This window comes from Sturnus vulgaris, chromosome 2, assembly GCF_052056855.1.
Source record: "Sturnus vulgaris isolate bStuVul1 chromosome 2, bStuVul1.hap1, whole genome shotgun sequence".
In the NCBI taxonomy this organism is placed as follows: Eukaryota; Metazoa; Chordata; class Aves; order Passeriformes; family Sturnidae; genus Sturnus; species Sturnus vulgaris.
Genome location: NC_142244.1, coordinates 104868481 through 104878026, shown reverse-complemented (window position 1 = coordinate 104878026; position 9546 = coordinate 104868481). Strand labels below are relative to the sequence as shown.

At 40.0% G+C, this 9546-nt stretch overlaps 1 long non-coding RNA gene across 1 annotated transcript; it reads left to right on the top strand.

Annotated features, from left to right (window-relative positions):
* The first annotated feature begins 5271 nt into the window (after nucleotides 1–5271).
* Nucleotides 5272–8842, top strand: LOC148224942 (uncharacterized). The gene is made up of 2 exons (XR_015801777.1): nucleotides 5272–5366; nucleotides 7746–8842. It is a non-coding gene; the product is annotated as an uncharacterized LOC148224942 (long non-coding RNA).
* The last annotated feature ends 704 nt before the right edge of the window (nucleotides 8843–9546 follow it).

Sequence of the window (9546 nt, the reverse complement as noted above, 5' to 3'; positions counted from 1 at the left end):
AGCTACTACAGAGTGGCTTATGTCCATAGCATTAAATAGCCTTTACCTGCAAAACCAAGTGGCTGCACTGCCACTGCCAGCGTATTTTGAATGGTTCCTGGCCATGTTAACACCCCGACAGAGCTTGGGACTTGTCTGGGAGGTGCTTGCTGTGCTGGGCAGCATTTGAGCAGTTTGGTAGCAGAAGCATTCTTGCGCCTGGAAATTTGCCAGGATCTAGATAGATTTTCTCCCAGGGAATTAAGGGTGGAACCTGCATTCGTACCACAGGCTCTGGCATTGCTTTCCATGTCTCAGTTCATGCTCTGCTCTACTATGTCTTGAAAGCAGCATCCAGTAGGAGAAGCCTGGGCTGGACAGGGGGCTGGACAGGGGGCTGGACAGTCTCCATCTGGTCTCACAATCCCTGTACTTTGGCAACCAAAAATCAAAGATGTCCTGGAGGTGTCATAAATCCCAAAGGAGAACCCTGGGGTGCTCTGGAAGTAACCTGGGAAGGCAATCTAAACTCTGTCTCAAAATAGTTTAGAATCAGCTAGAAGTATCACAACATCTTACTTTCCCACAACCAGCCCCTCCTTACCTGTGCTTGAAAAAGCAGTAGGATGAGGACAAATAGTCAATAGTACACTACAAATGAAACCATTTACTCTAATTTCTTAGCTCTCTCTATCTTCATGCCTCGAAATCCCAACAGAAATTTGGCCATCCTACTACCCAGACAGTCTGATGGTAATCATGGTGCTGCCCTAGTCCTGAGATCTCCAGAAGCTTTTGTTTCTGTAATTGTCAAAGGATGACCAGGGAGAAGTCAGGACACAGGAGTCACAGATCAAAAACTTTGGCAGACCTCTCAACTGCAGTTTGAATAATTGCTCAGAGAAAATGCACACCATGGTGTAATTTCAGATTCATTTAACCACCCCAATTTAAAAAACTCTATTGATCCCAGTGACACCTGGGTATCACACCTGTCTAATCTCATCTTCTAAGGCATTTCCATTTCCACTGTGCTCCTCTCCATAGTATTCTGAGCATTTTAGATAATTAAATTAGTCTACCATATAACTTAATTAATACAGATTTTTGGTTCTCTTCTTGCTCAACATGGGAAGGAGGAAAAGGCACATAACTCATCTAGTTTAATTACTATTATTAAAATTATTACAGTGGGAAAGCAATGACAGAGAGGACTCCTGCATTTTAGCCAGAGAACATTGATAACTGTGAGACTTCTGGTCTCTCGAAGGAGTGAATCCCAGAGAAAACTCTCCTCTCGTGATGTTGAACAGCACAGAGAACACTGCACTGGCATATCCAGATTTGTTCAAGTAGCCTTTCAGATACGTAGCAGAGGTGCATATTAACATTTGCACTGCTGCAGCATATATGTTTTCATACCCAAAATGGAACTGCATCCAATTTAAGGCCTGCCCTGCATTTGTGCACAGAGTTTGTATCTGAGTTTGCAAAATGCATTGTGCTGATGTGAATTCCTACTGTGCAAATGTGGCCATATGGCTTTTTAGAAATAAGTCATCTTGCAAATAATCTGGAATGAGTCTGTTGGGACTGATGGAGGTCAGGTCAGAGTCTGCAGGCATCACAATGATTTATTTGCCCACTTTCATTCTCATTGCAGGTCAGCTGCTATCTCTTGAACCAGCCTGAATTTTATATTTTTCTCTCCAGAGCTGAGGTTATTTCTCAGCTGACTAGATTATATCTGTCCACTCTGGAAGTCAACAATGTTCAGAACCAAGTCAGCATATGGCAGCCATGGACTGGGTCTCCTACCATTACCATTGTGTAATTTCCCAGGCAAGGTCTACAGAGAAGGAAGGGCAACTGCTTCTGCAGCCTTCAGAGATAATTTTAGGGTGACTCGAATGGCCATTATGACCTAAATGACCATGATGTGTCTTTGTTTTCATGAGAGGCTTTTGGCAGCCAGCACCAGTTATTTGCCAAGCAAGAACATTCACAACCAAAAGCGTGTCCTTTGTTTATAGCTCTTACCAAAAGGAAAGGTACTCCCTGCTGGCAATGTTAGCAATGAATCTAACATGAACTCATGTGGTGTATTTGAAAAATTACCAACTGCCCATTTTTTCCTTTCAGCCCAGGAGAGAGAAAGTACCAGCCCAACAGGGGAAAATGTTGAGCAGGTTTTACATCTGACACTTCCTCCTGCACTCCACAGAAAATTGCCATTACCATCTCCACTAATTACAGATTAAATTCTCTACAAATGTATAAAGCTAAATGAACGTATCCCAATTTCTGTGGCACCTGTCTTATTGTTAGTAGAAGAAATCTTTCTTATAGCTGCCAATAATCATGGAGAAAGTCAATGGGTTACACAGTAATCATTTACTGAAGGGGAACATAAGTCAGTATGGGAAAGATGGCCTGGCTGGTTAATATGCATTTATTTGAAGGATATAAAAGACTTAGGAATGACTTTTATTTAGGGAACTTTATGTAGGCTTGCATCTTATACTGTAAATGCAATTACTATGCAAATGCACTCCATAACCATGGAAGAAATTTAGGGTATATCTGGTGGCACCACTCTTGGTTTGAAATCATAGAAAATGTTTTGACCGACTGATCCAATGTTACTGTGAGAAGCTAGAATTAATGTTGTCTTTTAACTTGGGGACAGATTATCAAACAACATGTGATAAAATTTATTTTTTTCCAGCACAGTTGCATGTATAATTTCAAGGCATTAGATATGATTAGCTAATTCTGACCCCTGTAACCATTATCCCATTATCCCAGACCTGTGCTAACCACTTTGACAGTTCTCTTTTGTTCATCCTACATCATACATATCACTTGTGGTGAAGAACTGAGGAGAAAGTTGATTGGAACTGATGAAGAGTGGTGCTGCGTGCTTCCCTACTACAGTAGGTGATACAGCTGCCAATTCAAAAGAGTGGGCAAATTTCCTCTGCTTCAGCTCCCTGTCTTTCTTGTTTTCTTAGAGGTCCTTTTCTGCTGCACTGTTAATCTCTGACCAGCAATGCAGGCTGGCTTCCAAAGCCTTTTGTATTAGCACTCATTCTAGTGGGTCCAATTTTCCTCTGAGTTAAACCCAATTAACTCCAGAATAACTCCATTAACTTCAAAGCACCAAGCAAGTGAGTATTAAGTGTATGGAGGAGTGTTCAGTGTATCGACTCCGGTAGTGCTGCTTTCCCCTGAACACCCTGGCACATAAGGAGAGAGCAGGAACCTTATTGTTCATCACTGCCTATTAATATCGAGTATCTGGAGGTTTGTTTTAGCCTCACCTTTGTGACAAGCTTGTCAAAGAGAACAGCAATGGGGCTTTCTCATGTTTTCGAAAGTTGTATCATATTTCAATTTTGTTATTTTTTTCATTATGGCGTTTCTGCCCACAAAAAAATATATAGTTCTAGGATAAATTGTTCTGTTCTGTCAGTCACATTAGCTCTAAAGTAACAACTGGAACAGAAAAATACATATCAAAAGCTGTGGAAATACAGTCATATAACTACAAGACTGCATATTATTCTATTCTTTGGTTTTCAGAAAAAATAAAAGAAAGAGAACACTTACAGTGAGAAAACACTGGAGTTTTTCAAAAGTTAGTTTTCCACTGGCATTAATCCAGTGTGTGCACTGCTCACAGTTTGAATAAAGCTTTAAAATATCTTAAGCTATCCTTTATATATGAAAAGTCAAGTGTGTTATAATTTGTAGTGACTACTTAGAGGAGCTCAAAGCATCAGAGAAAACTATGTCAGACTGTAAAACAAGATTGTGTACTTTTACACTCAAAGTTACTCGTAGTACACGACAGTTAAAAATTGCCTAAAATTATCATTTTTCAATCATATATTCAATAGGAATTTGGTACTAAAGGAAAGTTAATCTTTTAACATGCTATGTTGGGATTGACCAGTAAATTAATATTCCTGTACTCCAGAAGCATTTTTTCACAACTACATATCCAAATTTATGCACCTAATCTTTTGATGTGACATTTGAATGCATGTAGTTTATGGTTCTGCCACAGAATAGAATAGGCAGAATCATTTAACTCTTTCCAGTCTATATTGCTTCATTATATTCATATGGGCAATTCCATTTATTTACATCAACTCTGAAGAAGTGCATGGATGTCTTGAGCAAGCTGAGATGTTGTTTTCCTGCCCACAGTCATGTTCATGTACTTGGGATTTGCCATTTAAAAGCTCTTCTACTCTATTTGTCCTGGTGATTGACAAAATCACTTATCACTGCTTTCATATTTATATGGCATCTCTCACTCAGGGGTCTCAAGCATTATGAGTATTAAAACAAGCAAATGTGTAACATTCATCTGAAATATTTGTATTCCTCTTCTTGTGGAGGTCGAAAATCTGGCACACAAAGGCTGAGCAACCTATGGGGCTTGCACAGCTGGCAGTCCAAGAGTCATGGCTGTCAGCCTCATAGCCTCAAGGCTCTTTTTCCCTTCTGGACATTTCCAAAATAAAGCCCATAACTCCCAGAGAAGTTCCCAAAACACTGTCCCACAGCACTCCTGAGATTTTTAGCTCACAAGGTTTGGTACAGTGAGAAACTCAACAAAATGCTGGTGCCCACAGCAGGATGCCCTGACAAAGGGGTGGACAGAGAGGGAGAGAGGCTGCTGCCCCTGGCATGCCCAATACATCAGTTACAGTGTGCAGCAAGTATATATGAAGTAGCTAGTAAGTATGTTTTCAAATAATCTTAAGGTTTTTAAGTTTTCCAGACTATCAGAAGTGTAAAGAAATCTAAAAATACTAAAGCAAAATAGGCAACACTTCTGAACTCTCTCTTTTAAAATATTTAGAATCATGCTAAATATTTTTAACTCTTGTTGCTTTGTTTCAGCTGCCTCCTCTTTTTTGCACATTTGCCTTTTCTCATAGGCTCTTGGTTATTGAGTGTTCCAAAAGTGTGTGCATGCTTTCTTGCATAAGTTCCCTGTATATTTGCTTCTCCTTATAAGTTGAATTTGAGGTCACCCACAAAATCTTGGCATAGTTTAAGATGTTTTATATGTTCATATTAAATAATCTAAACTTATTAGGAGATGCAAGGTTTAGTATTAAAATTTAGGGTATCATTTAGTAAAAGGTAAATCACCCTGGGATTTTATTGACATAATTCTTATATTCTATAATTCTTCATGTAATTCTAGTATTCTGCATTTTTCTCAATATAATTCTAGAGTTTCCAAAAAAATCAAATTTTCTCATCCAAGATCTATTTTCATAGGGAACCTAGAGTCCAGTTACAGAGTTATGAAGATGTATATAGCAACAGTATCCATGGAGCTTAGACTTTTTCATCCAAAGGAGGTAGGTTTGGATTTTTTTTCTCCTCTAGATTACACAGAAAATGCTAAACTTCCTTGAAAAGCAATGAAAACAAGGAGCTGTCTATTAACCAGAGTCACAAAGCAGTATAGATTGTATCATTCACTTTTCAATTATTTTCTAAGCTGTCACTCATAGACACACTGAAATCATTGCTGTACAATTGGGCTGCTCACGTCCAAAACAGACTGGCATCACTGGTGGTGATGCTGAATATTGTCTCTACCCCTGCTGTTCACATCTTCCCCAACCACACCCTGTCACACTGGGGCATCAGCTTCACAGCCCAGCCTTCCCTCTGCCTTCATCTCTCCAGCCCAGGTGCTGCAAATAGGGTGAGCAGTGCCTGGGGTGAGGCAGGGCAGGCAGGCAGTGATGGCCTGAGCTGAGCCACAGCGTGGATGCCTGCATAAACAGCTGCTAGTAAAGACCTGTAAAGACCTGTGAACAGCCTGTTCCTGGTCAATTCGAATTAGCATCCATATAGGAAGAGGAATTTGGCTTGGCTGTGGCCTTGGAAGTGGTTTGTGTGATGCCGGGGGCACTCCTGCCACAGGTGGGGAGCCACATCTGATGTCAGCCTGCATCAAAATAGATCAGACAGTATTGCCTTCATGCTCCATAGAACAAGACCTGCAATGAGTGAATTATTTAGTGGTGATGCACACCTACTGAATATTCTTGCCCTATTTAGGAGCACACAAATGAAATAGTTGTTATGAGAAGTTTCTTGTCATCCTGTACATCAAACACATGCCAGAGAGTTTGGGCAAAACTCTGGTACCTCAGCCATGAGTCAGTTTGTGTTTATTGCTGTTCTAGTTTTCTTTTTTTTTGTTTTTTCTTTTTACTATGTCCCATATTTTTAAATGGTAAGAAATATGATGCAATGCTAAACATTAAAGTTAAATCAGCAACAGTATATCAAGAAGTACTTCTCCTCTGAATGGTGAAGGACATTTTGCAGGTAAGGTGCAAAAGAACAGCTTGTAGCTTGTCTTCCTGAGGAATTTGGTAGAAGTGAGGACTGGGAAACAGCATTCTTACTAAGCCTCGACAGCAGCTTTATTCTGCCATAGTCTTCTTGGATATGCATTGCCATTCTTTCATCTTTTTCATGTAAGAGAAAGAAGTGGGTCCAGTGCCCTTGGAACAAATTCAGAAAAAGAGCATCAAAAGGGGGCAGATTTCTTTGAGGATTTTCAATTTGTCCCTTTCCTGTCTCTCTTTGGGAGTTTGGCTTCTTAAAACACTTTCAAACGTGGGCAAAAGTGCCTATTGGAAGGGCCCCACATGGCTGAAGTGCAGCTGATGTGGAGCATGTTGCTATGCCTGCTTAAACACTTCGTATGTAAGTAGGAACAATAACTTGTTTAACAGCAAGTTTGAGTGGGGAGACTTGGGAAAGTTATGGATAATCAAGTGGTGAAGTTAACAGGCATAAGTTCAAGCATGTTAAACTCCTGGGACATGTGTTTTCACTCAGAATAAAGAGGCTGGAGTTTGCAGCAATTTAAACAGAATTAAGCTGCAGAAAATGAAAGCAATTTTATTCCTCTGTGAGGGCACCCATATGGCGTTTATCAACCTGCAGGTTAGGCAAACTTACATTCCACCTTTATTTGATTAACTTTCCTGCATGCCTTCATAATAGGCTTGGTCTATGATTTTTGTTATTTCAGGAAGCTTAAACTATGCTATTTTACGAATACCATTCCTTGTTTGTGAACTAATATGGCTAACTGCAATCGCACTAAAATTGCTGTAATAGTTGCTTAATAAATACACAAGATTAAATATTTCTACCTTAAAAGTAAAAAAAAAACCAACAAAAAAAAAACCAAACCCAAACACACTGTAATAGGACTAGCTCTCTAACAGAAATGAGCTTTTGTTTGTTGGTGAATAAGTAACTTTTTTTTTCCCCAAAGCCTAATGGTCCATCAAGTACATCTATCCTCTCAGATAACAATTCCCCACTTCATTTCCAGGTTCTGTCCTCTAATAGTCCATGTTAGTCCAGTTCCAGTCCAATCTGGCATGAATCTTCTAGATTTCCCCCAAACAAGAAGTGTGTTTATTTCTAAGGATACTTGGATCCAGGGCACCCTCCAGGACAGCACTGAGGGGCAGATTTGGCTGCCTCTGCCTCGTACAGCACCTGTCAGCAGGCACTGTGAGGGGTTGGTGGGGGTAGGTCCAGCACACTCTACATATTTTATATTTTCTTTGGACTAAATCTAACATCAGGAATGCATTAAATGTGCTCCTATGTGCCAAATGCCATGCTCTCTATACCTCTTCTCTCTCTTCTTTTTAAAATTAGAAACCGACTTCTGGTTTCATTTCTTTTGATTGAAGGTACATCTACAGTCACGTTTCTGTCACAGCTGAAGTGAGTTTATCAACTGTCTCAATTTACTGTGCTTTGCCTCGAATGGAAGTTGGGTTTTTGAACAAAAAAAAAAGGATTCTTATACATCAGGTACACCAGAAGACTCCAGTGGCACAACAAATGACCTCCAGCTGCAGGTGAATTTACAGCCCAGGGACCAGACCAGAGATGCTTTGAGCTAGTGAAATTCACAAATGACTGTGTACCCTTCTAGATATAGACTTTGGATTTGGTACCAGATATTGTACCTTTTGAAATCCTTGGCTCCCTGCTACTGTCAAGTCATTGTGTAGTCATGACTGGATACAAAGAGGAGCTGTGTGGCCCCAAGGTGCACATGGCACTTGGATTTGCAGTGTCTGCCATTGGTCACACAAGGAAAGAAACAAAATGCACTTCTGGGAAAGGCAAATGCAGCATTAAAATGTGATCTGTGTGTTTGTCTGTGTTTATATGTGTATGTGTGAGAGCAGCCTGGTCTAGTGGAAAGTGTCCCTGCCTGTGGCAGGGGAGTTGGAACGAGATGATCTTCAAGGTCCCTTCCAACCCAACCATTCCATATTCTGTGATGTATCTGTGTGCAAGTGCCTGCTGGGATCACCTGCTCCACCTGGGGAGCTGCCCCTGCCAGTCTGCTGCCCCTTGTGCACAAACACAGCCACGGGACATTCTTCCTCCTTTTCCAGCAGCACCAGCCTTTCCTCTGGAGGGAGGATGGGAGCCATAACCTCCTGCAAGGCTGATGCAGTTGGTGTGGAGTGGGTAGGCTGTCAAAGGGGCAGCATCCTTCCCCTCAGGAACAAATGTGTCATCCCTGAGATTTTCCATCTGGCAGGGAAGCAGCAGTCCCAAGATTACTCCAGAGCTCAGCTCCCCTTTCCTGAATTACTCCATAAAATGAGCTTCCCAACCAGAGATTATGTTTTCCCACTAGTGTTGCATTTAAAGAAGATTTTATGGCATTTAGCTTAGTGATGGATATCATCCTGTGTCTGATGCAAGAGACTTCACAGTAAATTTGTCAAAAATTAATGTTCTGCTAATAAAGTGTTACTAGAAACAACTGTTTGCAAAGGTTTGAGTCTCTTCTATGCTTACTTAAATACAGTTAATGGGGGGGTTAGAGTATGAAAGCATTCATATATTAATTTAAAAACAAAAGGCAACTAAAATGTAATTAAAATAATATTTTAAAATTCTAATTGATCATAGGGATCTTTTTTCCACGGAATGGCTTAGATACTTGAGTGTTTTTTATATTATGTGTGAAGTGGTTCTAACATAATATATACCTTGTTTAGAATTAAATTTCTTATAATCATCACAGAAAAATGTTTTAAAAAATTTAAGATTTCATAGAAAATTGGAAGTTTGTAATGAAAAATCATTCAGACCATGAATCCTCTGTGAAAAAAATAAATGTTTTCATTTCTGATGTCATTATTTGACTTCAGTCTGTAACATTTAAAACATAATAGATACAAAATATTCCAATTGACAGCAATCATCAATCTCAAGTCACACATAGCACATTATATTGTTTTATGGCCCTCCAATCAGGTACAGGCAAGAACTGATAAACATTGTGTTCCCCCACTACAGTGTCTGGGAGGGACACATCTTGCTTAACCATAAGTAAGCAAACTTTAGACATCTCAGTCTGAGCTGGTCACCTTCAAAGCCCAATTAAGAGAAGCAGGCATTGCTAGAGGATGATTTGTCTTAAAGACCTCAGAGGAAGAGGAATTGCCCTCTGGAAATAACCGT